Source organism: Periplaneta americana, chromosome 12 (genome assembly GCF_040183065.1).
Source record: "Periplaneta americana isolate PAMFEO1 chromosome 12, P.americana_PAMFEO1_priV1, whole genome shotgun sequence".
NCBI lineage: Eukaryota > Metazoa > Arthropoda > Insecta > Blattodea > Blattidae > Periplaneta > Periplaneta americana.
In genome coordinates, this window is record NC_091128.1 from 51940859 (window position 1) to 51946858 (window position 6000).

Sequence of the window (6000 nt, forward strand, 5' to 3'; positions counted from 1 at the left end):
TTTTAATTTCCGAGAACATGAAAACAAACATACCGCTCGTGTATCGTACATTATTTTGTGCGAAGATCGTTTATTACATACCTGAAAGAGGAATTTCTAATTAGTTGCAATGAAATCTCCATCTTGGTTTCTGTTCAATGACGGCAACTTTTGAAAACAAAAATATCTATCTCCAAATTGTTGCTATAAAATGTTTGCTGTGTTTACTATATTCCAGCAGGCCGTGATATACGTCTGTCTTTTTTTCCCCCAGTCTATAAATGCGAACTTAAAACAAACGGTAAAAAAAAAAAGGTTATGTAATGATTTATTTTTCATTTTAATATTTTAACAATATTATTTATATAACATATTGTAGTAATAACATCGGCATCTGGAATCTTGTTGATTTTTTCACGGCTTCCTTAATGTTACTTGCATTACAAATGCAGTAACTTTTGTGCGAGATCGTGCGTATTTGCTTGTTTTCCGCACAGAATCAATACGCGGTAAGTGTGAAATACCACATTCAGTATTCCCAACGTAACACACATAACAATTTCCCTCTTCTTACCGCTTAAGCGCGACATTCATTTTACTGCTTTGGGCTTTTAACATATTATTTTTAGAGACGTTTAACATAGTAATAATTATTAATTCGAAACTTACCACTGCAATTTCACCTAAATTGCACTGTTAATTATTGTTTTTAAATATTTGCAAAAATTAAGTAAACTCTACAACTCCACTAAAGTTACTGCATTCGTGGATGCAAGTAACATTAAGGAAGCCGTGAAAAAATCAAGATTCCAGATTCCGATGTTATTACTGCAATATGTTATATAAATAATATTGTTAAAATGAAAAATAAATCATTACATAACCTTACCGTTTGTTTTAAGTTCGCATTTATAGACTGGGGGAAAAAAAAGACAGACGTATATCACGGCCTGCTGGAGTATAGTAAACACAGAAAACATTTTATAGGAACAATGTTGAAGAAAGATATTTCGGTTTTCCGAAGTTGCCGTCATTAAACAGAAACCAACATGGAGATTTCATTGCAACTAATTAGAAATTCGTCTTTCAGGTATGTAATAAACGATCTTCGCACAAAATAATGTACGATACACGAGTGGTATGTTTGTTTTCATGTTCTCGGAAATTAAAAAAGCTCAACTACATTTCGCTTTTTCAATCTTTTCCTCGAACACGAAAACGTCAACTTACCGCTCTTGTAACGTATATTACTATTGTGATGTTGTAGAGTTTACTTAATTTTTGCAAATATTTAAAAACAATAATTAACAGTGCAATTTAGGTGAAATTGCAGTGGTAAGTTTCCAAGTAATTATTACTATGTTAAACGTCTCTAAAAATAATATGTTAAAAGCCTAAAGCAGTAAAATGAATATGGCGCTTAAGCGGTAAGAAGAGGGAAATTGTTATGTGTGTTAGGTTACGTTGGGAATACTGAATGTGGTATTTCACACTTACCGCGTATTGGTTTTGTGCGGAAAGCAAGCAAATACGCCCGATCTCGCACAAAATTTAATAGTCTATTTCAACATGCTTTAATAAAATATTCACATTTTTTTTCGATTTTCCCCTCAATACCGCTGAACCGGGCTTCTCAGACATTATAAGGAGACAATAGAGATATTTTCCATGAAATACTTGAAATATTCAAGCCACCCATTCCACGAACATGCCGGGTTTCTCAGGGACAAGTGAAAGCTTCAAATTTCCCTTTAAACTCATTCAACTCGGAGTGTCGATAAACTCGAGAAGCCAAAACAAAATAAGTGGTTCCTGTTCCACATTTGCTCATTCTTTCGAATCCAGTGAAAGAGTTTCCAGTATTTCCATGTATAGTTAGTTATACACGTGTAATTTTATATAGCTCAACTAAAATATGTTTTTATATTGACTTAATCTGTTTACTATGCATTGTATATTTTTGTTTAGCATAACTGATGAATTGTATGTGCTGTAAATTGAATAATATACTGTATAGGTCAACTGATGAATTGTTTAAGCTTAGAAATTGAATTAATCTACTCCATATGAAATGTACAATTTTGTATAGCTTAACGAAAATAAGTTTGTAAATTGAACTAATTTGATTGTACTCGTATATGTTTGTATAGTTTGGCTGATGAATTGTATACGCTTTTAAAACGAATACTAGTCTGTATAGCTCTACTGATGAATTGCATATGCTGGAAATTGAATGGTAGTCTGTATAGCTCAACTGATGAATTGTTTATGATTAAAAATTAAATTAATCTACTTGATATTAATTGCACAAATTTGTATAGCTTAATGAAAGTATGCTTGTAAATTGAATTAATCTGCTTAATTTGTATTGTATATGTTTGTATAGTTTTGGCCGATGAATTGTATATGCTTTAAATTGAATAGTAATCTATATAGCTCTATTGATAAATTGTTTGTGTTTGTAATTTGAAGTAGTTTGCATGATATGTATTATCAATTTCTGTATATCACAACTGATTGAATTGTTTATGCCTTAAATTTAATTAACTTACTTGTTTTGTATTATAAGCTTACATATAGCTCAAATGATAAATGATCGTTTGCGTTTGTAAATTTAATAATCTGATTGGCTATTTATTGTATACTTTTAGTAGAGCCATCGATGTAGCTCAGTCGGCAGACTCGCTGGGATGCTGATCCGGAGCTGCGTTAGGGCTTGGGTTGGATCCCCCTTTGGTCTCATTGAATGGTTTTCTTCCGAGGTTTTCCCCAGCCGTGAGACTGAAGCCGGGTGGTCTATGGCGAGTCCTCGGCATCACTTCATTTCACCCCTTTGATTTAATTACCTGGTTGGGTTTTTCCGAGGTTTCCCCTAACCAAAAGGCAAATGCCGGGTAATATTTTGGCGAATCGTCAGACCTCGCCTCATCTCACTACATCTCGCCAAAATATTGTAAAAAAATTGCACAAAGCTGTAAAAATTGTAGAAAATTACTAAATTGTAAAACTGTAAAAATGGTAAAATATTGTAAAAATGTGTAAAAATTGTAATTGTAATCTTGTAAAATGTTGACTTGTTCCACATCTTAAAGCTTCATTGCTTATGTAAGATCTATGGAATATAATGAATGAATGAATGAATGAATGAAATGAAAACATTATTACAATAACAGCCCTTGTCAAAATTTGGTATTTTTTAGGAGAACAATAAAACAACCTACAGCCCGCGTAAATTATAACATCGAAATAAAAAAGGTACAGATTGCTTTCTCAGGATATTAGAATGAAATATTTGATAAACATATTAAGCGTTTTACGTATTACAGACGGGTAAATAATTGTTGAATGTGGGTATGTGTGACATGGGTTGTTTTTGCTAAAATAATGGAAACGAAAATTTTTATATTTTTAATGTAATAAAAAGATTGTATTAAAAATACGTAAATGAACAGAAAATTACAACGCTTATTAATAGCTTTCTTCCGCACTGCTATTCCCTGACCCATCAATGTCTCCAACATATAGGCTATATTGGAAGTTCCCGCTTTTGAATCGGTGTGGAGATTTTCAAAGAACTGGCGCCTTTCTGGAGACAATAGTGCATGTAATTGTTTCAGGTCCTTCATTTTTCACTGCTGGTCCTTCAAAGATTTATTATAAACGAGTTATTTGGGTATTGATACTCTCTTGCCCTGAATAATTGTCCCTTATTCTTATAGGCCTATTGGAGAGTCTCTGTCAATGTTATACATTCCCAGTTACTTTAGCTTGACTTGACATCTAGATGAATGAGCAAAATCCACTTTTGCTCTGATGTTGAGGAAATCTGGTGCAGGGTAAACATTGGTAATTTCGTGATAATTTCATGAAAATTAATTTAAAATGCAAATGTGTAAATATATCCTTATTCCGATTTTCTCATCTAGAATACGATAACTTGCTGTACAAATCTGGAGACATAAAAGATTGGATACGTTCTTGAATATGTGCCAAAAACCACTTTTACAACTTAAGCTGAAAGGTTGGTTATTTCGTGATAACCTTGGTAATTTCGTGATATTGCATTGATAATTTCGTGAGAGGTAGAAGAATTGTGGAAAAATTCATTAAAGTCAAATGAAATTCTCATTTATTCTTACAAGACTTCAAACATAGTAATTCCGTCTAATATTCATAGCAAGAAAACATAGAAATACATATCAACACATAATAAGAATGAAATCAAAGTAAAAATTGAAATTGATAGGGGAACTTCTTTGCCCTGAAAGGGTGAACACTTTTATTACGGACTTTATTATAGCCTATATTACTAGGTAACTCCAAAAGTAATGCATAACGTTTGTTTAAAAATTACATTTTTATTCTACAGCTTTGCTATTTTCACAGAATGTAGATGCATCCTTAAGGAACAAAATATCACTTTTCCACATAATCCCTGTCCCTTTCACCTGCCTTACGTAACCTAGGAACGAGGGCCTGTAGACCAGCACGGTAAAAGTCTGGACCAACACGTCTGAGCCACTCTTTAGCAGCGTGCACAAGGGAGTCATCTTCTAACCTCGTTCCGCGAAGGGATCCTTCAGTTTACCAAAGAGATGGTAATCGCACGGTGCCAGTTCAGGACTGTAAGGCGGATCTTTCAATGTTGTCTGTCCGAATTTTCTGATCTGGTCTGTGATCTTGTGACTGACATATGGCTGTGCGTTGTCGTGCAATAGCAGAACATCCTGCTTCTCCCGATGTCGTCGAACACGGCTCAGTCGAACTTGAAGTTTCTTGAGAGTTGCAACATACCCGTCAGAATTAATGGTGGTTCCGTGTGGCATGATGTCCACAAGAAAGAGTCCTTCTGAATCGAAAAACACAGTAGCCATAACGTTTCCTGCCGAAGGTGTACTTTTGAATTTATATTTCTTTGGTGAATTTGCATGATGCCACTCCATTGTCTGCCTCTGTCTCCGGTCCAAAATGGTGGAGCCATGTTCCATCTTCTGTCACAATTCTTGCAAGTCATCTAGCACTTATCATTGACACTTAGCATGATAACACATCAAACAGAAGCTACACTGAACCCATTGCGTCTCCCTTTTCTTTTTTGTTATCACATCTTGTCTTCAGATTTCTAAAATTCCTATTGTAATACATTTTATACTATTTTAAAAATTGTAACACTTAATGCTCAACAAAATTTCGCCTCAAACAGCTAAGATTTCTATCAGTAAAGCTAAGCCTATATGGCGACTACAGATGTATCTAGAATTCCAAAAACATTTCCTAAAATTTCATGAAGATACAATAAATCTTTGTACCAAATATCATATGCTTACCTTCAGTAATAAGCCTGTAATGTAATTACAAACATCCACAAAATTTGTATGCCTGAGAAGTCGACGCAAACTTGCTCTCTCCAAACATAAAAGCTCACTGAAGCAACTACAATATTCACACAAAGCTTAGCTGTATGTTTCTGGAACCTGGACAACATACACAACCCCTTGGCGGAAATTTGAATCTCGTAACACCATTGGTTAGTTCACAAAAGAGCAAAGAAAAAGTATCACGAAATAACCACTGCCACGAAATTACCAATGTTTACCCTATATACTGTCTCCACTTCAAAAGGTGTCGGATGACTGTGCAGCTAGCTATCAGACAATCCACTGATTTCAAATTTCTATAGAGGAGGTCGTTTTATCTTTGCAATTAAGGAAAAATCCTGGTCATTTCGTTAACATGAGTGGCCTCTTATGGGGAACAAACGCGTAACTCGTTTGAACTTCAGAAAACAGTGTACTAGCTTGTACAGAAAGTACATCACACAAAAATTTTTATTCCAGCTGAACAGTCGTCTGATATTATAATTAACTCATTTTAGATCATCTCTTCCTCTTAATTGATCAAACAGCAAGGATATAATATCGTTTTGTTCCTTCTTTCCAACTCCATCGTGATATGTAAACAGTGTTACTTTATCATTTGACAAATCATGTATTGTAAAACAATAATAGCATAGCTGACGAG